Raw genomic sequence first — 27968 nt, 5'->3', positions numbered from 1 at the left:
GGTCGGCAGCACCAAGGCGGCAGGCATGTGAGGGTGGGGGAGATGGCTTTACCAGGGCACATGGTAGCAGCCAAACTAGTGAGGAAGGTGCAGGAGCCCAGGAAGAAGTGGAGGACGAACTGATGGAAGACTCATCAGATGAGGGAGACCTTGTTCACATTTCTGTTGTGCGAGGTTGGGGGGAGAGGGCAGAGGAAGGAAGCATGATTGTTTCCTCACCACCAACACAACAAGGACTTGGTGCTCCTGGATGCGCAACACACATGAGTGCCTTCTTGCTGCACTACCTGCAACATGACCCTCGAATTGTGAGAATTTGAAATAATCCTGAATACTGAGTTGCCACACTGTTAGATCCCCGGTACAAAAGTAAATTTGCAGAAATTATTCCTGCCATAGAAAGAGATGCATGCATGCAGGAGTATCAGCAGAGACTGTTGCAAAATCTTACATGTGCTTTTCCCCAAAACACTAGTGGTGCATGTAGTGAATCTCACAGTTTCAACTTGCCAACCGTGGGACCGTCGAGTGTTCAGCACTCAAAACTTAACAGAGACACAGTATCTGCTGGTAACATCAATTTTGCGGAATCATTTCACCACTTTTTTAGCCCATCCTTTGCAAGGCCACAGGAGACAAGAAGTCTGACACATAGTCAACGCCTAGATACGATGGTACAGGAGTATCTCCAAGTAAACATTGAAGCCATGACTGTGTCACTGGACCCTTGCTCTTTTTTGGGCTTCCAATCTGTATAAATGGCCGGAGCTCGCCACTTACGCCTTGGAGATCTTGTCATGCCCCGCAGCCAGCGTTCTGTCTGAACGTGTGTTCAGCGCTGCTGGTGGTGTGCTGACAGATAAGCGCATGCGGCTCTCCACTGATAATGAAGACAGACTCACGTTCATAAAGATGAACAAATCATGGATCCGAAAGTACTTTTCCTGTGTCATCCTGGGTAGAGTAAAAGCTTGATGATTTGTTAAAATCACCTCACCAACTGTTTTAAGCTTTCAAATTACTAATCATATTTATCTGTATCTTGGCTGGAAAATAATTTGGGCCTTGTAGCAGTGTGCAGTACTGATTCTATTAGGCCATCTATACTAAACTCCACCAGATTTAAAATTACTAATCATGTTTATCTGTATCTTGGCTGGAAAATAATTTGGGCCTTGTAGAAGTTTGCAGTACTGATTCTATTAGGTCATCTATACTAAGCTCCACCAGCTTTCAAATTAATAATAATTTTTAGCTGCATCTAGCCAGGAAAATAATTTTGGGGCTCCTAGATTCGCAAAACACATGAGTGCCTTCTTGCTGCACTACCTGCAACATGACCCTCAAATTGTCAGAATTTGAAATAATCTTGACTACTGGGTTGCCACACTCTTAGATCCCCCACATTCTTCGATCAACCTTTTCATTTTAATAAAGAACAAAAAAATGGTCATTTTTGAAATTCTAAGCATTAGCAGGTTATTAGAAACTGAAATCAAACAGTTTTCAACTCAAAACTTTATTCTAGGTGATGTTACATTTGCACATAGGACCCCTTGTTCGAAAGGAGCTTCTGAACTCTCTCGTCCATTGAATTTGTCAGGTTTTGGATGGTTTCTGCTTCAATTGTTTTGCATGAGGACAGAATACCCCCCCAGAGCTGTTGCTTAGATGTGAACTGCCTCCCCCCATCATAGACACTCCTTTTAATGATGCTTCAGAGGTTCTCAATGGGGTTGAGGTCAGGGGAGCATGGGTGTCACACCATAAGTTTGTCCCCTTTTATGCCCACATCAGCCAGAGATGCAGATGTGTTATGTGCAGCATGAGACGATGCATTATCATGCATGAAAATGATCTTGCTGCCGAATACACGGTTCTTCTTCTTGAACCATGGCAGAAAGTGCTGTTTGAGAAACTCCACATACATTATGGAGTTCATCTTTACCCCCTCAGGGATCCTAAAGTGGCCGACAATCTCTCTCCCCATGATTCCAGCCCAAAACATTACTCCACCTCCTCCTTGTTGGCGCAGTAGCCGTGTTTGCATGGGGTGTCCATCAACCAGCCATCCTCCACTCCATCCATCTGCACAATTGAGCATTGCATGGCACTCATCCATGAACAAAAAAGGTTTGAAGTCAGTCTTCATGTATTGTTTGGCCCACTGGAGCCATTTCTGCTTGTGTACAGTGAATAGAGGAGGTCGACAGGATGGCTTACGCACAACTGCAAACCTCTGATGGACCCTGCATCTTGTTGTTCGGGGGACGTTGGAGGCACCAGCAGCTTCAAAAACTTGTCTGCTGCTATGACAAGGCTTTTTTGCCACTACTCTTTTAACCTGACGTAATTGCCTGTAGGAAAGAGTCCTCACTTTTCCCTTATCAGCATTCACACGTGTGTACTGTGAATCAGCTACATACTTCTTGATGATCAGGATGAAGTGTCTTGGCAATGTTGATTGAAGTCATGCCTTGACCTAAACACTCCACAATTTGTTACTTCTCAGCAACCGACACATCCTTTTTCTTTCCCATTTTGGCAGAAAATGTAGGCTGCTTAATATTGTGGGACAGCGCTCTTAAGTAGTCTTGCCTTTCATTAGACACACCTGCCAAACTAATTAGCACAGGTGTCTGCAATTGCTTACAGTGATATAAAGAGCCCTGACACACATCACCATCAATGAGTTTAACTGACAAACAAAAAATTTCTTACCTTATCACTCCTAAATACTTTTTGCATAATAATTTGGAACACAGTGTACATGTGCTTTTCCACAAAACACCAGTGGTTCACGTAGTGAATCTTACAGTTCTAACTTGCCAACTGTGGTCTGTATGGAGTTGTTCAATAAAAGGCCCAAAATTAAGATAACATAAACGGGAGAGGTCTCTATGAATACGAATTCCTAAGTATTTGATACCCTGTGAGGGCCAGGCAAAGGGAAACTTGGACTGGATGGAATCCTGTGTGGATTTGGGGTTCGACGAACAGTTCGGCGAACATACGGGTGTTCGACGAACCGAACCGAACTCGAACACTACGGGGGTGGCTCAACACTACTCACAACATTCTTTGTTCCCTCAGGAGGGTTCCTCTAAAAAATGCATCTTTTATCTTACAAAAGAAATATACATTTAGAACTAATAATAATAATAATAATAATAATATTTTTTATATCTATAGCGCCAAAATATTCCGCTGCACATGAATAGAAAATACAAAACATCACAACTAGTGGAAATAGTAATTGACTATCTGAATTTCTGAAGGGCTAAATCCTGTAAAAATATCATACGAGTGATGTTCAGGACGATGACCTATAGGTAAAGATAAATGCACTAGCTTATCTTTAACAAAAAACTGCATCTACCAGAGCTTCTCGTAAAGTGAAGTTATGATCCAATATATGAATATTTTTAGTTAATATATTTTGTAATATGGAAATATCAAGATAGAAATTGTAATCAGGTGATTCTACTACTATAACCTTATGAACATCTACTTCTAAATTCTCATAAAAAAATAATAAAGTTTCATTGTACCAATTTAAACAGGCTACATTTGTCAACAACCAGAAAAGAGTGCTGTTGTGAATTACCAAAGAATTGCTATACAGAATTAAACTTATAGCGTACTCAGCTCTAGGGGAATTAGGGGAATGGTTATTATGCCCCCTCCACTTTGTCAGATTAATGTATGCCTCTTCATAACAAGTCTGAGTATTTTTAATACTTCCAACACCATTTGGCCTGGGGTTAACTCGTACATCTTTATCAAAAGTATACATAAAAGGATATATGTTCTCATTTTTGAGGAATGTGTCTTTCACAGTGACTGTCGTGAATCCAATTGGCTCTTCCTTCTAACTTCACGGAAGTGGTAGTGGTCAGCAGGAATTGATATGCTTCAAATGCTGAAGTCAATATCTTCATCTCTATAGGGTTACGAATAGTGTTGAGCATTCCGATACTGAAATATCGGGTATCGGCCGATATTCGCGGTATCGGAATTCCGATACTTAATTCCGATACTATTGCAATATCGTATACCGGAATCGGAAGTTCCCATAATGCAATGAGACATTTTCATTTTATTCAGCCAATGAGGATCCTAAGAAGTGTGGGCACATCCTGTTAGGCATGTAGGCATCTTAACTAATGGCATGGCTGTGATTGGCTGCTGAAATGATGTCATGATGCACTATAAAAGCCACCGCCGCCATTTTGAGCTCACTCTGCTGTGAATTCAGTTAGGGATAGGACGCTGTTGTTCTGAGGGACAGTTTTAGCTACCTATTTGCTCTATACTGCTTTACCCAAGCTACTTTCTAAATCACTGTGCCTTGCAGTGCTAGTGCACAGTTCCCTGTGCTGTTCACCGCTATCTGCAAGGTCTGTGTGTGTGAGTGCAGCTCACCCTGTAGTGTGTGCTTCAGCCAAGTCTGGTTGTAGTGCACTCAGTGTGTGTCACTGCCTCATACATTGTCCTTTTTTGCCAATTCATAATTTTTCCTGATATCTCCTATTAGTGTGGTGGTTCCATCTGTATTCAGCTAAATTGGTTCCAAACACACTATATAGGAGTAGATAGAGAAATTTTTTTCCGTCTTGCAGCACTAGTGCACAGTGCTCTGCATCTGTACTGTTCACCGCTGTCTGCAAGGTCTGGTGTGTGAGTGCAGCTCACCCTGTAGTGTGTGCTTCAACCCCGTCTGGTTGTAGTGCACTCAGTGTGTGTCACTGCCTCATACATTGTCCTTTTTTGCCAATTCATAATTTTTCCTGATATCTCCTATTAGTGTGGTGGTTCCATCTGTATTCAGCTAAATTGGTTCCAAACACACTATATAGGAGTAGATAGAGAAATTTTTTTCTGTCTTGCAGCACTAGTGCACAGTGCTCTGCATCTGTACTGTTCACCGCTGTCTACAAGGTCTGGTGTGTGAGTGCAGCTCACCCTGTAGTGTGTGCTTCAACCCCGTCTGGTTGTAGTGCACTCAGTGTGTGTCACTGCCTCATACATTGTCCTTTATTGCCAATTCATAATTTTTCCTGATATCTCCTATTAGTGTGGTGGTTCCATCTGTATTCAGCTAAATTGGTTCCAAACACACTATATAGGAGTAGATAGAGAATTTTTTTTCCGTCTTGCAGCACTAGTGCACAGTGCTCTGCATCTGTACTGTTCACCGCTGTCTGCAAGGTCTGGTGTGTGAGTGCAGCTCACCCTGTAGTGTGTGCTTCAACCCCGTCTGGTTGTAGTGCACTCAGTGTGTGTCACTGCCTCATACATTGTCCTTTATTGCCAATTCATAATTTTTCCTGATATCTCCTATTAGTGTGGTGGTTCCATCCATATTCAGCTAAATTGATTCCAAACACACTATATAGGAGTAGATAGAGGAGCCTTTCTGCAGCATTGGGCCCTGCAGCCCCAGCCAGATTAGTATTAGCCTATTTTTTGCAGCCTCATCTATTGCATTGTAGGTTACCTTCCTACATTGTAATAGCTACAAAAAGTTTGTGATACTATCGTTATTACATCTTTAGGCACATCCAGTGTCTTTTTGTGACAAAAAAAACCTAAATAAAGTTCACCAAACACTCCACTTTACAGTTGTGTAGGCCACATTAGCTCATATTAAAGTCTAGTCCACACTTTATAAAATTAGTGTTTCTTATACCTGTTAGCAGCTGTTCAGGAATAAGCACACTAAGCCCTTAGTACTTTTCTGCCTATCTTTATCAGTCTACCAAGATGAAGAAGGCAGGGAGTAAGGCATGTGGTCGTGGTCGTGGGCGTGGGCGTGGAGTTTCTGCAGGGAGAGGACGTGAGGATTCTGTGCCTGCAGGGAGAGGACGTGGGGATTCTGTGCCTGCTGCGGGCACCAGCGACTCAGCATCCCCCAGTTTTACCAGGGAACAGTCCTTTATGCGCAGCTTTGTAGGAGCTAGCCGTACCCCACTGCTGCGCGAGGACCAAATTGAAGCCGTTGTCGGATGGATGGCAGCTAACGCATCGACTTCAATTAGTTCCAGATCCTCTCAGGTCCTGAGCACTGAAGAGCACCCATCTGTCTCTTCACCACCTGCCAAATTGCCCAGGCAGTCAGAGAGCCCTGGACAGGAGCCATCTCTACTTCTGTTCTCTGAATCTCTTGGCTTGGAAAGAGGGGGCCAGCCAAGCAGAATTCGAGAATTTGAAGAAGAGGTAGTATGCAGTGATGCGCAACCGTTTTGTCTCTCTGAATCTGAAGAGGCGGGTGGGCCAGTGCCTATGGTCAGCAGCACACCTCAGTACGCATCTGATGATGAGACTCAGGTGCCACTTTCTGGTGCGTACTGTGCTGTCGAGACTACCCAGGAGAAGCAGTTGTTTGAAGAGGGTGGTGTAGATGATGAGGTCCTTGACCCATCATGGCGTGAGGGACAGGAAGGTGGTGGGAGCAGCTCTGAGGAAGAGATTCCCCGAACGGCCCAAAAAGGAGGGAGAGGGAGGGGGCAGACTTGGTTGCCTGTAGCCTCCACTTCGGCACCCATTAGGAGCATGGCTCTTCCAAAATCCAAAGCGGGCGCTCCCAAGACTTGCAGTGCCTGGTCCTTTTTTGACACAGTTGCAGATGACATTTGCTTTGTCAAATGCAAGCTGTGTAATCAGAAGGTGAAAAGAGGGAAAAGTGTCAGCAACCTCAATACCACAAATATGTGGAAACATGTGCGGACCAAGCACGTGGTGGAGTTACACAAACACACTGAAGACCTAGGCCAACCTACAGCGCCACCTACCACCTCTTCAGCTCGTGTTGTAGCCTCTTCCTCCAGCTCACACACAGCTGGTTCGGCTTCCTCACAGGATCGCCATGGAAGAATCTCTGGCACTGTTGTACAGAGACACAGTGTAATTCCACCCACAGCACCACTTTCCCAGTCATCCTCACACTCCCAGGCCAGTCTACAGCCATCGTTAGCACAGGCATGGGAGAAAAGGCGCCCATACTCGGCAAACCACCCCCGAGCACAGGCTCTGAATGCTGGCATTGCTAAACTACTGGCCCTTGAAATGCTATCATTCAGGCTGGTGGAGACTGACACATTCCGTAACTTTATGGCATTGGCAGTCCCACAATACAACGTGCCCAGCCGCTTTTATTTCAGCAGGCAAGCCGTCCCTGCCCTGCAACATCATGTGGAGGGAAAAATTAAACATGCGCTACAAAACGCCGTCAGTAGCAAGGTCCACCTGACCACTGATGCGTGGACCAGTAAGCATGGACAGGGACGATACCTTTCCCTCACTGCCCATTGGGTAAATGTTGTGGAGCCGGGTACAGATCTTGAGAGTGGCGCTGTACGTGTTCTGCCAACTCCAAGGATTGCAGGAATCCAGTCTGTACACATTGACTCCTCCTCATACTCCAGTTCCTCTGAATCAGCGCTGCAGGAGCCGTCACGGTCTACCTCCACATCGACCCGTGAACGGTTACCTGTTATGATGACCGATATGAGCACAGCCGTGGCCAAACGTCAACAGGCCGTATTAAAATTAATTTCTTTGGGGAATCGAAGCCACACAGCGCAGGAGCTCTGGAATGCCATCAAGCAGCAGAGTGACGTGTGGTTTGTGCCAGCGAATCTCCAGCCAGGCATGGTAGTGTGTGACAATGGCCGAAATCTGGTGGCAGCTCTGGGCCTAGGCAACCTCACTCACATCCCATGTCTGGCACATGTGCTCAACTTGGTCGTGCAGAGTTTTTTGAGGGACTATCCGGATCTTGATGCACTGCTTCACAAGGTCCGCATAGAGTGCGCTCACTTGCGGCGTTCCAGCAATGCAAGATCACGCATTGCAGCTCTGCAGCGCCGATTATGTCTTCCGGAACATCGCATCATATGTGACCTACCCACCAGGTGGAATTCAACGTTACATATGTTGGAGAGGTTGTGTGAGCAGCAGGCAGCAGTAATGGAGTACCAGCTGCAGCAGGCGCAAACAAGTCGCAGTGCGCGCCGTTCACACTTCACCACCACTGAGTGGGCCTCTATGAAGGACATTTGCCACGTTTTGCGTGCCTTCGATTATTCCACGCGGATGGCGAGTGCAGATGATGCACTAGTCAGCATGACTATCCCCCTTATCTGCCTGCTTGAAAAAACACTGCAAGCACTAAGGGACGAGGTTTTGGAAGAGGTGGAGGATGAGGAGTCACAAATGCCATCTGCTTCTCTACAGTCTGCGCAATGTGGTTCCTCACAAAGGCCTAGGCAGGGGACACTTTGTGAGGAGGATGAGGAGGAGTCAATGGATGAGGAAGACATCTGTCCAGAGGAGGGAGGTACACAATGCTCTAGTAGTCAGTATCTAGAGCGAGGGTGGGGTGATGCAGAGCAGGCAGAGATCACGCCTCAAGCAGGGGACAGCGTTTCTTGGCCAGTTGGCAGTCTGCAGCACATGGTTGATTTCATGCTGCAGTGCCTCAGAAACGACCGCCGCATCGCCCACATTCTCAACACGGCTGATTATTGGGTGTCCACCCTCCTAGATCCTCGCTACCGGGACAACTTACAAAGCCTCATAACACCATTGAACCGGGAGCGTAAAATGCGGGAGTACCAAGACGCACTGGTGCATTCCATCATGTTCTCCATTCCAACCGAGAGCAGTGCTGCTAGTGCTTTACAAAGCAGCTCAGTGCGTCGAGGCAGTGGAGGAAGCTCTGCACAAAGAGGGAGCAGAAGCAGCGCCTCAGCACAAGGCAAGACCAGTATGGCCGAAATGTGGCAAAGTTTTGTGTCCCCGCCGCCACAAATGTCTACACCATCACAGACAGCTCCAGTCAGCAGGAGGCAACGTTTCCGTCAGATGGTGACAGACTACATGTCTTGCCCTCTTAGTGTACTCCCAGACGGCTCTTCTCCCTTCAAGTTTTGGGTCTGTAAGCTGGATACATGGCCAGAGCTTAGTCAGTATGCACTGGAGGTGCTAGCTTGCCCTGCTGCTAGTGTATTATCGGAACGCGTCTTTAGTGCCGCAGGTGGTGTACTAACAGACCGTCGCATGCGACTATCCTCCGATAACGTTGACCGGCTTACTTTTCTCAAAATGAACAAGGCCTGGATCTCTCATGAATTTGCCAGTCCTCTTCCAGAATAAATAATTGGTTGGCAACAGTATCCAGGTCTCCTGTTCTGTTCATGTTTCTACCACCTGAACTGTAATCCCTGAGCTCCAACACCGCCAGTTGGCGCTCGGAAGTGCCGTCTGCACAGTCAACACTTGCTGCCGTGTTATTGGGGTTCAGTAACGTCAGCTGTTCTCCTGCTGTGCGGACGGCAATTTCTCCTGATTTGTCCACATCCACTGTACTACACATTTTAAAGTTGCTCCAATTACTCCTCTGGCTCCTCTGTTTTCATTCTTATCCCTGGGCTCCAGCACCGCCAGTTGGCGCTCGGAAGTGCTGTCTGCACAGTCAACACTTGCTACCATGTTATTGGGGTTCAGTAACGTCAGCTGTTCCCCTGCTGTGCGGACGGCAATTTCTCCTGCTCTGTCCACATTCTCACTACTACAGATTTTAAAGTTGCTCCAATTACACCTCTGGCTCCTCTGTTTTCAGTATTATCCCTGAGCTCCAACACCGCCAGTTGGCGCACGGAAGTGCCGTCTGCACAGTCAACACTTGCTGCCGTGTTATTAGGGTTCAGTAACGTCAGCTGTTCTCCTGCTGTGCGGACGGCAATTTCTCCTGCTTTGTCCAAATCCACTGTACTACACATTTTAAAGTTGCTCGAATTACACCTCTGGCTCCTCTGTTTTCATTCTTATCCCTGGGCTCCAGCACCGCCAGTTGGCGCTCGGAAGTGCCGTCTGCACAGTCAACACTTGCTGCCGTGTTATTGGGGTTCAGTAACGTCAGCTGTTCCCCTGCTGTGCGGACGGCAATTTCTCCTGCTCTGTCCACATTCTCACTACTACAGATTTTAAAGTTGCTCCAATTACACCTCTGGCTCCTCTGTTTTCATTCTTATCCCTGGGCTCCAGCACCGCCAGTTGGCGCTCGGAAGTGCTGTCTGCACAGTCAACACTTGCTACCATGTTATTGGGGTTCAGTAACGTCAGCTGTTCCCCTGCTGTGCGGATGGCAATTTCTCCTGCTCTGTCCACATTCTCACTACTACAGATTTTAAAGTTGCTCCAATTACACCTCTGGCTCCTCTGTTTTCATTCTTATCCCTGGGCTCCAGCACCGCCAGTTGGCGCTCGGAAGTGCCGTCTGCACAGTCAACACTTGCTGCGGTGTTATTGGGGTTCGGTAACGTCAGCTGTTCCCCTGCTGTGTTCACGGCAATTTCTCCTGCTCTGTCCATATTCACTGTGCTACTTATTTAAAACTTGCTCCAATTACACCTCTGGCTCCTCCGTTTTTAGTATTTACCCTGGGCTCCAATACCGCTAGTTGCTGCTCAGAAGTGCCGTCTGCACAGTCAACGCTTGCTCCAGTGTTATTGGGATTCAGTAACGTCAGCTGATCCCCAGCTGTGTGTCCGGCAAATTCTCCTGCTTTGTCCACATCCACTGTAGTACGGATTTAAAACCTCCTCCAAATACACCTCTGGCTCTTCTGTTTTTAGTATTTACCCTGGGCTCCAGCACCGCCAGCTGGTTCTCGGCAGTTCCATTGGCTCTTGTACCTTCTGCTACCCATCCGGGTTCCAGTACCGTCAGCTGGTTCTCGGCAGTGTCTTTGGCACGGGTACTCCCTCCTGCCCAGCCTGGTTCCAGCACGCCAGCTGTTTCCGGGTAGTGTCAACGTCACTTTGCCTCCAATGCGTTGTCCTGTCATGTTGCGGTCGGGTTAGCCGACTCTATGGTGCCTGCAGTTTAGGTGACTCCTATGTGGGCTGCGGGATCTGGCAATGAAGGCTGGTTCCATAGTGCCAATAGGACAAGCACCCTCTGTAGGACTGTGGGTTTTGGTAACTGCGGCCGGCTCGCGGCCTTGAACTTTTTTTTTACATGGGTACCTTCTGCTACCCATCCGGGTTCCAGTACCGTCAGCTGGTTCTCGGCAGTGCCTTTGGATTAGGTGCCTCCTTCTCGGTATCCAAGTTCCACCAACGTCTGCTGGTCCTTGGTAGTGCTTTCTGGCACAGGTACCTCCTGCTTAGTAACCGAGTTCCAGTAACATCAGCTGGTCCTCGGTAGTTCCATTGGCTCTTGTACCTTCTGCTACCCATCCGGGTTCCAGTACCGTCAGCTGGTCCTCGGTAGTTCCATTTGCTCTTGTATCTTCTGCTACCCATCCGGGTTCCAGTACCGTCAGCTGGTCCTCGGTAGTTCCATTTGCTCTTGTATCTTCTGCTACCCATCCGGGTTCCAGTACCGTCAGCTGGTTCTCGGCAGTGCCTTTGGATTAGGTGCCTCCTTCTCGGTATCCAAGTTCCACCAACGTCTGCTGGTCCTTGGTAGTGCTTTCTGGCACAGGTACCTCCTGCTTAGTAACCGAGTTCCAGTAACATCAGCTGGTCCTCGGTAGTTCCATTGGCTCTTGTACCTTCTGCTACCCATCCGGGTTCCAGTACCGTCAGCTGGTCCTCGGTAGTTCCATTTGCTCTTGTATCTTCTGCTACCCATCCGGGTTCCAGTACCGTCAGCTGGTTCTCGGCAGTGCCTTTGGATTAGGTGCCTCCTTCTCGGTATCCAAGTTCCACCAACGTCTGCTGGTCCTTGGTAGTGCTTTCTGGCACAGGTACCTCCTGCTTAGTAACCGAGTTCCAGTAACATCAGCTGGTCCTCGGTAGTTCCATTGGCTCTTGTACCTTCTGCTACCCATCCGGGTTCCAGTACCGTCAGCTGGTCCTCGGTAGTTCCATTTGCTCTTGTATCTTCTGCTACCCATCCGGGTTCCAGTACCGTCAGCTGGTTCTCGGCAGTGTCTTTGGCACGGGTACTCCCTCCTGCCCAGCCTGGTTCCAGCACGCCAGCTGTTTCCGGGTAGTGTCAACGTCACTTTGCCTCCAATGCGTTGTCCTGTCGTGTTGCGGTCGGGTTAGCCGACTCTATGGTGCCTGCAGTTTAGGTGACTCCTATGTGGGCTGCGGGATCTGGCAATGAAGGCTGGTTCCATAGTGCCAATAGGACAAGCACCCTCTGTAGGACTGTGGGTTTTGGTAACTGCGGCCGGCTCGCGGCCTTGAACTTTTTTTTTACATGGGTACCTTCTGCTACCCATCCGGGTTCCAGTACCGTCAGCTGGTTCTCGGCAGTGCCTTTGGATTAGGTGCCTCCTTCTCGGTATCCAAGTTCCACCAACGTCTGCTGGTCCTTGGTAGTGCTTTCTGGCACAGGTACCTCCTGCTTAGTAACCGAGTTCCAGTAACATCAGCTGGTCCTCGGTAGTTCCATTGGCTCTTGTACCTTCTGCTACCCATCCGGGTTCCAGTACCGTCAGCTGGTCCTCGGTAGTTCCATTTGCTCTTGTATCTTCTGCTACCCATCCGGGTTCCAGTACCGTCAGCTGGTTCTCGGCAGTGTCTTTGGCACGGGTACTCCCTCCTGCCCAGCCTGGTTCCAGCACGCCAGCTGTTTCCGGGTAGTGTCAACGTCACTTTGCCTCCAATGCGTTGTCCTGTCGTGTTGCGGTCGGGTTAGCCGACTCTATGGTGCCTGCAGTTTAGTTGACTCCTATGTGGGCTGCGGGATCTGGCAATGAAGGCTGGTTCCATAGTGCCAATAGGACAAGCACCCTCTGTAGGACTGTGGGTTTTGGTAACTGCGGCCGGCTCGCGGCCTTGAACTTTTTTTTTACATGGGTACCTTCTGCTACCCATCCGGGTTCCAGTACCGTCAGCTGGTTCTCGGCAGTGCCTTTGGATTAGGTGCCTCCTTCTCGGTATCCAAGTTCCACCAACGTCTGCTGGTCCTTGGTAGTGCTTTCTGGCACAGGTACCTCCTGCTTAGTAACCGAGTTCCAGTAACATCAGCTGGTCCTCGGTAGTTCCATTGGCTCTTGTACCTTCTGCTACCCATCCGGGTTCCAGTACCGTCAGCTGGTCCTCGGTAGTTCCATTTGCTCTTGTATCTTCTGCTACCCATCCGGGTTCCAGTACCGTCAGCTGGTTCTCGGCAGTGTCTTTGGCACGGGTACTCCCTCCTGCCCAGCCTGGTTCCAGCACGCCAGCTGTTTCCGGGTAGTGTCAACGTCACTTTGCCTCCAATGCGTTGTCCTGTCGTGTTGCGGTCGGGTTAGCCGACTCTATGGTGCCTGCAGTTTAGGTGACTCCTATGTGGGCTGCGGGATCTGGCAATGAAGGCTGGTTCCATAGTGCCAATAGGACAAGCACCCTCTGTAGGACTGTGGGTTTTGGTAACTGCGGCCGGCTCGCGGCCTTGAACTTTTTTTTTACATGGGTACCTTCTGCTACCCATCCGGGTTCCAGTACCGTCAGCTGGTTCTCGGCAGTGCCTTTGGATTAGGTGCCTCCTTCTCGGTATCCAAGTTCCACCAACGTCTGCTGGTCCTTGGTAGTGCTTTCTGGCACAGGTACCTCCTGCTTAGTAACCGAGTTCCAGTAACATCAGCTGGTCCTCGGTAGTTCCATTGGCTCTTGTACCTTCTGCTACCCATCCGGGTTCCAGTACCGTCAGCTGGTCCTCGGTAGTTCCATTTGCTCTTGTATCTTCTGCTACCCATCCGGGTTCCAGTACCGTCAGCTGGTTCTCGGCAGTGTCTTTGGCACGGGTACTCCCTCCTGCCCAGCCTGGTTCCAGCACGCCAGCTGTTTCCGGGTAGTGTCAACGTCACTTTGCCTCCAATGCGTTGTCCTGTCGTGTTGCGGTCGGGTTAGCCGACTCTATGGTGCCTGCAGTTTAGGTGACTCCTATGTGGGCTGCGGGATCTGGCAATGATGGCTGGTTCCATAGTGCCAATAGGACAAGCACCCTCTGTAGGACTGTGGGTTTTGGTAACTGCGGCCGGCTCGCGGCCTTGAACTTTTTTTTTACATGGGTACCTTCTGCTACCCATCCGGGTTCCAGTACCGTCAGCTGGTTCTCGGCAGTGCCTTTGGATTAGGTGCCTCCTTCTCGGTATCCAAGTTCCACCAACGTCTGCTGGTCCTTGGTAGTGCTTTCTGGCACAGGTACCTCCTGCTTAGTAACCGAGTTCCAGTAACATCAGCTGGTCCTCGGTAGTTCCATTGGCTCTTGTACCTTCTGCTACCCATCCGGGTTCCAGTACCGTCAGCTGGTCCTCGGTAGTTCCATTTGCTCTTGTATCTTCTGCTACCCATCCGGGTTCCAGTACCGTCAGCTGGTTCTCGGCAGTGTCTTTGGCACGGGTACTCCCTCCTGCCCAGCCTGGTTCCAGCACGCCAGCTGTTTCCGGGTAGTGTCAACGTCACTTTGCCTCCAATGCGTTGTCCTGTCGTGTTGCGGTCGGGTTAGCCGACTCTATGGTGCCTGCAGTTTAGGTGACTCCTATGTGGGCTGCGGGATCTGGCAATGAAGGCTGGTTCCATAGTGCCAATAGGACAAGCACCCTCTGTAGGACTGTGGGTTTTGGTAACTGCGGCCGGCTCGCGGCCTTGAACTTTTTTTTTACATGGGTACCTTCTGCTACCCATCCGGGTTCCAGTACCGTCAGCTGGTTCTCGGCAGTGCCTTTGGATTAGGTGCCTCCTTCTCGGTATCCAAGTTCCACCAACGTCTGCTGGTCCTTGGTAGTGCTTTCTGGCACAGGTACCTCCTGCTTAGTAACCGAGTTCCAGTAACATCAGCTGGTCCTCGGTAGTTCCATTGGCTCTTGTACCTTCTGCTACCCATCCGGGTTCCAGTACCGTCAGCTGGTCCTCGGTAGTTCCATTTGCTCTTGTATCTTCTGCTACCCATCCGGGTTCCAGTACCGTCAGCTGGTTCTCGGCAGTGTCTTTGGCACGGGTACTCCCTCCTGCCCAGCCTGGTTCCAGCACTCCAGCTGTTTCCGGGTAGTGTCAACGTCACTTTGCCTCCAATGCGTTGTCCTGTCGTGTTGCGGTCGGGTTAGCCGACTCTATGGTGCCTGCAGTTTAGGTGACTCCTATGTGGGCTGCGGGATCTGGCAATGAAGGCTGGTTCCATAGTGCCAATAGGACAAGCACCCTCTGTAGGACTGTGGGTTTTGGTAACTGCGGCCGGCTCGCGGCCTTGAACTTTTTTTTTACATGGGTACCTTCTGCTACCCATCCGGGTTCCAGTACCGTCAGCTGGTTCTCGGCAGTGCCTTTGGATTAGGTGCCTCCTTCTCGGTATCCAAGTTCCACCAACGTCTGCTGGTCCTTGGTAGTGCTTTCTGGCACAGGTACCTCCTGCTTAGTAACCGAGTTCCAGTAACATCAGCTGGTCCTCGGTAGTTCCATTGGCTCTTGTACCTTCTGCTACCCATCCGGGTTCCAGTACCGTCAGCTGGTCCTCGGTAGTTCCATTTGCTCTTGTATCTTCTGCTACCCATCCGGGTTCCAGTACCGTCAGCTGGTTCTCGGCAGTGTCTTTGGCACGGGTACTCCCTCCTGCCCAGCCTGGTTCCAGCACGCCAGCTGTTTCCGGGTAGTGTCAACGTCACTTTGCCTCCAATGCGTTGTCCTGTCGTGTTGCGGTCGGGTTAGCCGACTCTATGGTGCCTGCAGTTTAGGTGACTCCTATGTGGGCTGCGGGATCTGGCAATGAAGGCTGGTTCCATAGTGCCAATAGGACAAGCACCCTCTGTAGGACTGTGGGTTTTGGTAACTGCGGCCGGCTCGCGGCCTTGAACTTTTTTTTTACATGGGTACCTTCTGCTACCCATCCGGGTTCCAGTACCGTCAGCTGGTTCTCGGCAGTGCCTTTGGATTAGGTGCCTCCTTCTCGGTATCCAAGTTCCACCAACGTCTGCTGGTCCTTGGTAGTGCTTTCTGGCACAGGTACCTCCTGCTTAGTAACCGAGTTCCAGTAACATCAGCTGGTCCTCGGTAGTTCCATTGGCTCTTGTACCTTCTGCTACCCATCCGGGTTCCAGTACCGTCAGCTGGTCCTCGGTAGTTCCATTTGCTCTTGTATCTTCTGCTACCCATCCGGGTTCCAGTACCGTCAGCTGGTTCTCGGCAGTGTCTTTGGCACGGGTACTCCCTCCTGCCCAGCCTGGTTCCAGCACGCCAGCTGTTTCCGGGTAGTGTCAACGTCACTTTGCCTCCAATGCGTTGTCCTGTCGTGTTGCGGTCGGGTTAGCCGACTCTATGGTGCCTGCAGTTTAGGTGACTCCTATGTGGGCTGCGGGATCTGGCAATGAAGGCTGGTTCCATAGTGCCAATAGGACAAGCACCCTCTGTAGGACTGTGGGTTTTGGTAACTGCGGCCGGCTCGCGGCCTTGAACTTTTTTTTTACATGGGTACCTTCTGCTACCCATCCGGGTTCCAGTACCGTCAGCTGGTTCTCGGCAGTGCCTTTGGATTAGGTGCCTCCTTCTCGGTATCCAAGTTCCACCAACGTCTGCTGGTCCTTGGTAGTGCTTTCTGGCACAGGTACCTCCTGCTTAGTAACCGAGTTCCAGTAACATCAGCTGGTCCTCGGTAGTTCCATTGGCTCTTGTACCTTCTGCTACCCATCCGGGTTCCAGTAACATCAGCTGGTCCTCGGTAGTTCCATTGGCTCTTGTACCTTCTGCTACCCATCCGGGTTCCAGTACCGTCAGCTGGTTCTCGGCAGTGCCTTTGGATTAGGTGCCTCCTTCTCGGTATCCAAGTTCCACCAACGTCTGCTGGTCCTTGGTAGTGCTTTCTGGCACAGGTACCTCCTGCTTAGTAACCGAGTTCCAGTAACATCAGCTGGTCCTCGGTAGTTCCATTGGCTCTTGTACCTTCTGCTATCCATCCGGGTTCCAGTACCGTCAGCTGGTCCTCGGTAGTTCCTCAGCTTTCTTGTACCTTCTGCTACATTTCCAAGTTCAAGCTTTTTGAAATGGTTCTTGGTAATCACTCTGGATCTCCCTGACGAGGACCCTGAAGACGAGGACCCTGAAGACCAACCCTAAGAAGACGAGGACCCCGAAGACAATGACCCTGAAGACGAGGACCCTGAAGACCAACCCTAAGAAGACGAGGACCCCGAAGACAATGACCCTGAAGACGAGGACCCTGAAGACCACCCCGAAGAAGACGAGGACCCTGAAGACCACCCCGAAGAAGACGAGGACCCCGAAGACGAGGACCCAGAAGACCAACCCGAAGAAGACGAGGACCCCGAATACGAGGACCCCCGAAGACGACGACCCTGAAGACCACCCCGAAGAAGACCAAGAAGATGACCCTGAAGAAGTTGACCAAGAAGACAAAGAAGAGAAGACAAGCACCAAGATACAGAAAAACAAGAGACAGAAAACCAAGAAGCAGAAATACAAGAAGCTGCAGAACAAAAAGCGGAAGAACATTAAGCATAAGACTAAAAATCAGAGCAAAAGATAATATCTAAATTATAAGCAGAAGATGACTAAGCAGTGTATGGGGGTGAGTCCGTTCCTCCTCGTGGTGCCCCTGGAAAAGACCTGCTGCTGCAGGCCAAACTGAACGCGGACAAATCCTGTTGTAAATCTTTTGTGACGGGCAGAACGAAAGGTGTAATGTCCAACCTTTTATAGATAACAACTACAGGAATGCCTGTCACAAATAAGAATATGATGAAGAAGAAGAATATGAAGAAGATGAAGAAGTAGAATATGAAGAATGTAAAAAAAAGAATAATACGAAGAAGGTGAAGAAGAAGAAGGTGAAGAAGAAGTGGATGAAAAAGATGCTGAGGATGATGAAGGAGAAAGTGTGGGAGAAGTAAAAAAGAAGGTGAAGAGCATGGAAGTAGTGAAACATAAATATCTGACAAAATATAAAAATACTTAACATAGTTAATATTTCCGTAACTCAGAACATAATAAAAAAATATTAATTCCTGCTATTCCATTTGACTGGGCTAAACCTCTATGCCTTTATTGTCTCCCCCACCTCCCCCAATACATTCTACATTATTCTTAGTTGTTTTCCTTCATGTAGAAATAACCTACAAGGAAAGAAAGGGTTTATTTTAATTCCGATATTTATGTCCCATTGACTTGCATTGGTTTCCGGTATCGGAATCGGCGATATCCGATACTTTTTCGGTATCGGTCCGATCCAATCCGATCCGATATTTCCCGATATCGGAAGGTATCGCTCAACACTAGTTACGAACTGAAAATCCCATGTCAGACCAAACCATCTGCAGTCTAGCAAAATATTTTTTAACTGTTTCATCCTTCTCTTGTGTAACGTCAGTCAAAGTCATAGATTGTTCCTTCTGTTTTTCTTCCTCCCACTTCTTTATAAGTATGGAAAATTCTTTGCCACTATCTCTGATCAGATTTTACCCAATGCAGTCTAGTGCCTAGGAGTTGGCAGTCACATAAATTAAAATGAGAGGTCCCTTCACATCTCCTGCCTCTCCTTTAGTCAACGCTTCTGAATCCCTCCAGGTACAGTCATAGGTCACTTGTATCTGCTGTAGGGATCTGGCAAATGATGACGGGCTCTTCTCAGGGTCTTGAAGCTGTTTTAGCTTGGCCAACTGGTCCCTTGGGCTCCATGGACAGTATTCAGTCACTATAACCTCCCTTGTGTCACCTATACCCCACACCAGTTTGGGTACCTCATAAGAGATCGAGGTCTCACCCTTCATCTGATGGCTGTCTTGTCTAATCCAGGGTAGTCAATTTTACAAGAGTGGGGGAAGAAATATCTAGTCCATGCTGTGGGGAATTATTTTTTTTGTCATGGGTCTTAGTGTACAGTGGGTACATGTGGGCACTACCCCCAGTAATAGGCAGAATCGGGAATATACAGTTGTAAGTTGTGTACCAGGTGTGTTCTTCAGGACACGGCAGAGCCACGGGCGAGAATACAAATTCTTACACAGTTTGATCTAAACTAAACTATTAACTTATTTAACTGTATTTTTTTTACCCAGCCCATATTACTCAACACTAGAGATGAGCGTTGTTCGACTCGAACTGTTCGCCAATCTCAAATTCGAGCTGTTTTGGGCGGTGGTCGAGCCGTTCGGCGAACACGAACGATTTGAAAAAAATTCGGCTGTTCGAGGTTATGTTCGATAACTGTTCGTGCACCAAAATCATAACTGGATTTTTTTTCAGTAATGATGAAAATTAATGTTAATACGCAGTTTGAGTGTACAGCGGGGCGGGGGGGAGGGGCAGGGGATGGATCTCTGCAGGAATAATGAATATTTCCATTTTTTTTTTCTCTTTCCCGCATTTACAATGGGGAGGTGCAATCTGTCAGCCTATCAGCAGTGCACACACGGAGCGAAGTGCTTTTTTTCACAAAAGCAAGGGCATGTGTCATTGGAAGTGTATGTCACATGTCCTTGCCCTATAAGACCCAGCCATTTTCCCCGTCGCCACCATTTTCTCACTGCTGCAGCTGCGTGTTAGACGGCACCGATGTTGCTGTGTGCGCTATACCTTGTTAATTTCAAGCCAATTTTCGCACAAATCTACAGATAGCTTGGGAGTAGGGAATAGTTGTGATTGCAGTCCTTTTAAGGCCTAGGTTACAGCATTTCCTACGACTTTTATCAGGCAGGTCTGTGCTCTTAAATAGATAGGTTGTGGGGTAAAGACTAATTGTAATTGCAGTCCTTTTCAGGACTAAGTTACATCGTTCCTATCAGTTTTTGCCAGGCAGGTCTGTGCCAGTGCTGTGCAAGTTTTTTTCACAGCATTTGGCTAAATCTAGCAAAGCTAATCCTTTTTGGCCTATTGCAGAGTGTGTTAGTCAGTGGAGTAGCCTATCTGTGTTGCAAGCTACACCACCTGTGTATAGAATACCAATTTTTTTACTGCACCTAGTGAAGTAAAACCTTTTGGGCATAGCATCATTCTATTAGTCCATCTATACTGACCTCCATCAGGTTGCAAACTGAATATAATTTTTTTCTGCATCTAGCTCTGAAAAAATATTTGGCCATCTAGCAGTGTGTGGGACATGTTCTATTAATCCATCTATACTGACCTCCATCAGGTTGAAAATTGAATATAATATTTTTCTGCATCTAGCTCTGAAAAAATATTTGGGCTTCTAGCAGTGTGTGGGACTTGTTCTATTAGTCCATCGATACTGACCTCCTTCAGGTTGCAAAATGAATATAATTTTTTTATGCATCTACCTCTGAAATATATTTGGGCTTCTAGCTGTGTGTGGGACTTGTTCTATTAGTCCATCTATACTGACCTCCATCAGCTTGCAAATTGAATCTAATATTTTTCTGCATCTACCTCTGAAAAAATATTTGGCCTTCTAGCAGTGTGTGGGACTTATTCTATTAGTCCATCTATACTGACCTCCATCAGGTTGCAATCTGAATATAATTTTTTTCTGCATCTACCTCTGAAAAAATATTTGGGCTTCTAGCAGTGTGTGGGACTTGTTCTATTAGTCCATCTATACTGACCTCCATCAGGTTGCAAACTGAATATAATTTTTTTCTGCATCTACCTCTGAAAAAATATTTGGGCTTCTAGCTGTGTGTGGGACTTGTTCTATTAGTCCATCTATACTGACCTCCATAAGGTTGCAAATTGAATATAATATTTTTCTGCATCTAGCTCTTAAAAAATATTTGGCCTTCTAGCAGTGTGTGGGACTTGTTCTATTAGTCCTTCTATACTGACCTCCATCAGGTTGCAAATTGAATATAATTTTTTTCTGCATCTAGCTCTGAAAAAATATTTGGCCTTCTAGCAGTGTGTGGGACTTGTTCTATTAGTCCATCTATACTGACCTCCATCAGGTTGCAAATTGAATATAATTTTTTTCTGCATCTAGCTCTGAAAAAATATTTGGCCTTCTAGCAGTGTGTGGGACTTGTTCTATTAGTCCATCTATACTAACCTCCATCAGGTTGCAAATTGAATATAATTTTTTTCTGCATCTAACTCTGAAAAAATATTTGGCCTTCTAGCAGTGTGTGCGACTTGTTCTATTAGTCTTTCTATACTGACCTCCATCAGGTAGCAAATTAAATATCATTTTTTTCTGCATCTAGCTCTGAAAAAATATTTCAGCTTGTAGCAGTGTGTGGGACTTGTTCTATTAGTCCATCAATACTGACCTCCATCAGGTTGCAAATTCAATATCATTTTTATCTACATCTAACCCAGCCAATACTTTTGGCCTAATACCACAATTTGGCCACTCAGCTCTGCTCGGTTCCCATCCATTGTTTTTTTGTGCAAACAACTCCAGAGTTGTGAATTAGTTAAGCACCAAAAAGAGTGGAAAAAGGCCTGCTGCTAGTGGAAAGGGGAATAGGCATGTTGGGAAGGGGAAAAAAGGTTGTGCCCATGGGGTAGGTGTTAAAGCAACAGTAACATCTGCAGAAGAAAGACCATCTTCCAGCCAAATTAAAATGTCTACTTCTTTTAGCGGACAATGTGATAAGATCCCTTTCTTACGGCCACGCCAATCACTACAAATTCCAGATGAGGCACAAAAACAGCAGGTTCTTCAAGTGCTACTTTAAGTGGGCTCTCCTCCACTTCAACTTCAACATCACAAAGATTCCAGTCCTCAGAGGTGTCACCCCAATCCCACTTGCTTCCTCACAGCTCCCAAATCTCCAGCTGCCCATCTGAGTATGGGGTAGAACAGATGGTTGAGTCTGCAGAACTGTTTACTCATACTATAGCCTGGGAATCAGAGGTCGGCTCCAGAGCTTCTGTGAATCCAGACGAGGAAATGATCTGCACTGATGCCCAGAATCTTTATGAGTCGGATCCAGGACCAGACGCAGAAGTTTCTGACCATAATGTAGACCCTCATTCCCAAACTGTAACTCCTGTTGATGGAGACAATGAGGAAGATGATGATGAGACTCAAATACCTGATTGGAGCGACAACCTTATTTTTTTGTCAGGGCAGGAACAGGTTGGCTCTGAGGACGATGGGTGTGATAACACACAGGGTGATGATGATGAGGTTGGAGATCCCACTTACTGTCAACCCACAGTCAGCCAAGAGATGAGATCAGCAGAGGAGGTGGAGGAGGATGCTAGTGATGACGAGGTCAGGTTGCGCCTTCCTGGACAGAGACGTAGTACTGGAAGCACGTCAACAACTGCATCCTCAAACACAACTCTGCCTCTGACCACAAGTCGTGGTGGCTCTTCAGGTCGCATGGGTGCTAAGCCTTGCATAGCCTGGGCATTTTTTCAGATCGAAAAAGATGACACAACTCGTGTTATCTGTAACATTTGTCAGCAAAAGCTAAATAGAGGCCAAAAAATACATAGTTTGAGTACTTCATGCATGAACCGGCACATGGACTTAAAGCATAAGTTGCAGTGGGAAGCTCACTGTGCTACAATGTGGCCTAGCGGCCCGGCCAACCACCGTCTGCCACATCTTGTGCATCCGCGGCCTCTTCATCCTCTGTGACTGGGCGGACAGCAGTCACAGCTGTTTTGGGACGCAGAGCTGCCACCTCTTTAACCGCAACAGCCAGCGTGATTGGCAGGTCATCATTTTCTTTGGAGGTGGTAACACCAGCTGGTGTTGAGCGCTATGCGACATCGATAGCACCACCTTTGGATCAAGGCAACCTAACATGTCCGCCTGCATCTTCCTCACAGACCGGCAGTTTGCCGGGGACACCCATATCAACCCCGTCTAAGCACAACAGCCAGCCCTCGGTCCCTCAGATGTGGACAAGTAAAAGACCATTTCCTCCTAGCCATGAGAAGGCTAAGAGGTTGAATTTCACCATCTGCAAGCTCTTAGCTACAGAAATGCTGCCTTTCTTCCAGGTGGACACAGAGAATTTTCGAGACCTTATGTCCGTTGCAGTGCCCCAGTACCATATGCCCAGTCGGCACTATTTCTCAAAGAGAGGTGTGCCTGCGCTTCACCAGCATGTCGCACACAACATCACCGCTTCTTTGAGAAACTCTGTGTGTGACAAGGTGCATTTAACCACAGACACTTGGACGAGTAGGCATGGACAGGGGCGTTACATGTCGCTGACTGGGCACTGGGTAACTATGGTGACAGCAGGACAAGGGGCTGCTGTCCAAGTCTTGCCGTCCCCACGAGTTGTGCGTCAATCCTCTTTATCTCAAAGTTCCTCCACTACTTCTGCCTCCTCAACCTCCTCTCGGTCCTCCACCTGCACCCAAAGCCTGACTGGTCATGCCACAAGCTTTCTAACTGTGCAGAAGGGATCCTGCACACCTCCTTACTATGCTGGCAGTAGGGCTCAACGTCATCAGGCGGTTTTTACTTTGAAATGTCTGGGAAATGTGAATCACACAGCTGAGGAGTTGTGGTCAGCTCTGGAGAACCAATTTCATGAATGGTTGTCTCCACTGGACCTGAAACAAGGGAAGGCCGTATGCGACAATGCTGCAAACCTAGGTGCGGCCCTTCGCAATGTCACACACGTGCCTTGTATGGCTCACGTGTTGAACCTCGTTATCCAGCAATTTTTAGCCCACTATCCCGGACAAGATGGCCTTCTGCAGAGGGCACGGTCGCTGTGTGCTCACTTCCACCGTTCGCATCCTGCAGCTCAGCGACTTACATCTCTACAGAAGTCGTTGGGCCTGCCACTTCTAAAATGCGATGTGCCTACCAAGTTGAATTCAACTCTGCACATGTTGCAGCGACTGTGGCAGCACCGACAAGCCCTGGTGCAATACGTTCTGATGTATAGCCTGGGTCAACGAGATCCAGAGGTGGGGCAAATCACGCTGGAGGAGTGGTCTCAGATCAGGGACCTATGCACCCTTCTGCACAGTTTTGAAATGGCCACGAAGATGTTTACTGCTGACGATGCCATTATTAGCATGACTATTCCGGTGATTTACATGCTGGAGCACATGTTAAACAGAATTCGGAGTCAGGTGGTGGCACAAGTGGAGGTGGAGGAAGTAGAGGAGGAGGAGTTGTATGCGGAAGGGCTAACATCTGCAAGGTCCAGATGGTCGGCAGCACCAAGGCAGCAGGCATGTGAGGGTGGGGGAGATGGTTTTACTAGGGCGCATGGTAGCAGCCAAACTAGTGAGGAAGGTGCAGGAGCCCAGGAAGAAGTGGAGGACGAACTGATGGAAGACTCATCAGATGAGGGAGACCTTGATCACATTTCTGTTGTGCGAGGTTGGGGGGAGAGGACAGAGGAAGGAAGCATGATTGTTACCTCGCCACCAACACAACAGGGACTTGGTGCTCCTGGATGCACAACACACATGAGGGCCTTCTTGCTGCACTACCTGCAACATGACCCTCGAATTATGAGAATTAGAAATAATCCTGACTACTGGGTTGCCACACTCTTAGGTCCCCGGTACTAAACTAAATTTGCAGAAATTATTCCTGCCATAGAAAGGCATGCACGCATGCAGGAGTATCAGCAGAGACTGTTGCAGAATCTTACATGTGTTTTTCCACAAAACACCAGTGGTGCACGAATTGAATTTCACAGTTCCAACTAGCCAACCGTGGGACCGTCGAGTGTTCAGCACTCAAACCGTAACAGAAACACAGTATCTGCTGGTAACATCAATTTTGCAGAATCATTTCACCACTTTTTTAGCCCAACCTTTGCAAGGCCACATGAGACAAGAAGTCTGACACATAGTCAACGCCTGGAGACAATGGTACAGGAGTATCTCCAAGTAAACATTGAAGCTATGACTGTGTCACTGGACCCTTGCTCTTTTTGGGGTTCCAATCTGGATAAATGGCCGGAGCTCGCCACTTACGCCGTGGAGATCTTGTCATGCCCCGCAGCCAGCGTTCTGTCTGAACGTGTGTTCAGCGCTGCTGGTGGTGTGCTGACAGATAATCGCACGCGGCTCTCCACTGATAACGTAGACAGACTCTGAAATTACTTTTCTACCCCTGTGTCATCCTGGGGAGAGTAAAAGCTTGATGATTGGTTAAAATCACCTCACCAAGCAATTTAAGCTTTCAAATTACTAATCATGTTTATCTGTATCTTGGCTGGAAAATTATTTGGGCTTTGTAGCAGTGTGCAGTACTGATTCTTTTAGGCCATGTACAGTACAGACCAAAAGTTTGGACACACCTTCTCATTTAAAATTTTTTCTGTATTTTCATGACTATAAAATTTGTACATTCACACTGAAGACATCAAAACTATGAATTAACACATGTGGAATTATATACTTAACATTAAAGTGTGAAACAACTGAAATTATGTCTTATATTCTAGGTTCTTCAAAGTAGCCACCTTTTGCTTTGATGACTGCTTTGCACACTCTTGGCATTCTCTTGATGAGCTTCAAGAGGTAGTCACCGGAAATGGTCTTCACTTCACAGGTGTGCCCTGTCAGGTTTAATAAGTGGGATTTCTTGCCTTATAAATGGGGTTTGGACCATCAGTTGTGTTGTGCAGAAGTCTGGTGGATACACAGCTGATCGTCCTACTGAATAGACAAGAAAAGAATATCAGTCAGTCCGAAAGAAATGAAACTTTGAAAGTGTCCCCAAGTGCAGTTGCAAAACCCATCAAGAGCTACAAAGAAACTGGCTCACATGAGGACCCCCCAGGAAAGGAAGACCAAGAGTCACCTCTGCTTCTGAGGATAAGTTTATCTGAGTCACCAACCTTAGAAATCGCAGGTTAACAGCAGCTCAGATTAGAGACCAGGTCAATGCCACACAGAGTTCTAGCAGCAGACAGATCTCTACAACAACTGTTAAGAGGAGACTTTGTGCAGAAGGCCTTCATGGTAAAATAGCTGCTAGGAAACCACTGCTAAGGACAGGCAACAAGCAGAAGAGACTTGTTTGGGCTAAAGAACACAAGGAATGGACATTAGACCAGTGGAAATCTGTGCTTTGGTCTGATGAGTCCAAATTTGAGATCTTTGGTTCCAACCACCGTGACTTTGTGCGACGCAGAAAAGGTGAACGGATGGACTCTACATGCCTGGTTCCCATCGTGAAGCATGGAGGAGGAGGTGTGATCATGTGGGGGTGCTTTGCTGGTGACACTGTTGTGGATTTATTCAAAATTGAAGGCATACTGAACCAGCATGGCTACCACAGCATCTTGCAGCGGCATGCTATTCCATCCTGTTTGCGTTTAGTTGCACCATCATTTATTTTTCAAAAGGACAATGACCCCAAACACACCTCCAGGCTGTGTAAGGGCTATTTGACCAAGAAGGAGAGTGATGGGGTGCTACGCCAGATGACCTGGCCTCCTCAGTCACCAGACCTGAACCCAATCGAGATGGTTTGGGGTGGGCTGGACTGCAGAGTGAAGGCAAAAGTGCCAACAAATGCTAAGCATCTCTGGGAACTCCTTCAAGATTGTTGGAAGACCATTTCTGGTGACTACCTCTTGAAGCTCATCAAGAGAATGCCAAGAGTATACAAAGCAGTCATCAAAGCAAAAGGTGGCTACTTTGAAGAACCTAGAATATAAGACATATTTTCAGTTGCTTCACACTTTTTTGTTAAGTATATAATTCCACATGTGTTAATTCATAGTTTTGATGCCTTCAGTGTGAATGTACAATTTTCATACTTATGAAAATACAGAAAAATCTTTAAATGAGAAGCTGTGTCCAAACTTTTGGTCTGTACTGTATACTAAGCTCCACCAGATTTAAAATTACTAATCATGTTTATCTGTATCTTGGCTGGAAAATAATTTGGGCTTTGTAGCAGTGTGCAGTACTGATTCTATTAGGCCATCTATACTAAGCTCCACCAGATTTAAAATTACTAATCATGTTTATCTGTATCTTGGCTGGAAAATAATTTGGGCTTTGTAGCAGTGTGCAGTACTGATTCTATTAGGCCATCTATACTAAACTCCACCAGATTTAAAATTAATAATAATTTTTAGCTGCATCTAGCCCGGAAAATAATTTTGGGGCTCCTAGATGCTGTAATGCACACGCCCGGGCTGAGCGGCGTGTGCCCTTGATTCCACTGGACCGTGCCAGAGAGTGAATGCCTGGAGGGGTATTCACCCGATCCGACCAGGGTCGCACGACAGCATACGATGCCAGTGCACCAATGAGGAACCGAGCAGAGGGACAAGGTGCTACTCCAGGACAGACCCCGGACACGGCTGTTGACCCACACAGGGGAATACAGGAACAGACAGGTTAGGTTGTCACACAGACTGGTGGGTATAGGCAGGCACGACTGGTATGCAGGCAGGCGGGTATGCAGGCAGGGGGGTACAGGCATACACGGCTAGCGTGCAGACAGGGAGGTACTAGCAGGTATGAACACTGGCAGGATAGGACCCAGTGCACACTGGGACTTAGGAACAGAACCACAGATGTGGCGGACAAACACAGCAGAGTAAGGCCGCCCAGAGTGGTGAGCGAGAGCAGGGCAAGACGAGGCTGCCTGAAGCGGTGAGCAAGAGCAGGGCAGGACGAGGCCGCCTGGAATGGTGAGCAAGAGTAGAGCAGGACGAGGCCGCCTGGAGCGGTGAGCAAGTGTAGAGCAGGACGAGGCCGCCTGAAGCAGTGAGCAAGAGTAGAGCAGGACAAGGCCGGCTGGAGCGGTGAGCAAGAGTAGAGCAGGCTAGAACCGCTGGAGCGGTGAGCAAGGCAGAGCAGGCTAGAACCGCCGGAGCGGTGAGCAAGGCAGAGCAGGCTAGAACCGCTGGAGCGGTGAGCAAGGCAGAGCAAGCTAGAACCGCCGGAGCGGTGAGCAAGGCAGAGCAGGCTAGAACCGCCGGAGCAGTGAGCAAGGCAGAGCAGGCTAGAACCGCCGGAGTGGTGTGCAAGGCAGAGCAGGCTAGAACCGCCGAAGCGGTAAGCAAGGCAGAGCAGGCTAGAACCGCCGGAGCTGTGAGCAAGGCAGAGCAGGCTAGAACCGCCGGAGCGGTGAGCAAGGCAGAGCAGGCTAGAACC

Source organism: Phyllobates terribilis, unplaced genomic scaffold (assembly GCF_046119375.1).
Source record: "Phyllobates terribilis strain yellow unplaced genomic scaffold, ASM4611937v1 Scaffold_3__8_contigs__length_932513732, whole genome shotgun sequence".
Taxonomy (NCBI): Eukaryota; Metazoa; Chordata; class Amphibia; order Anura; family Dendrobatidae; genus Phyllobates; species Phyllobates terribilis.
The sequence above is the reverse complement of the archived record's forward strand: the minus strand, read 5'-3'. Positions refer to the sequence as shown.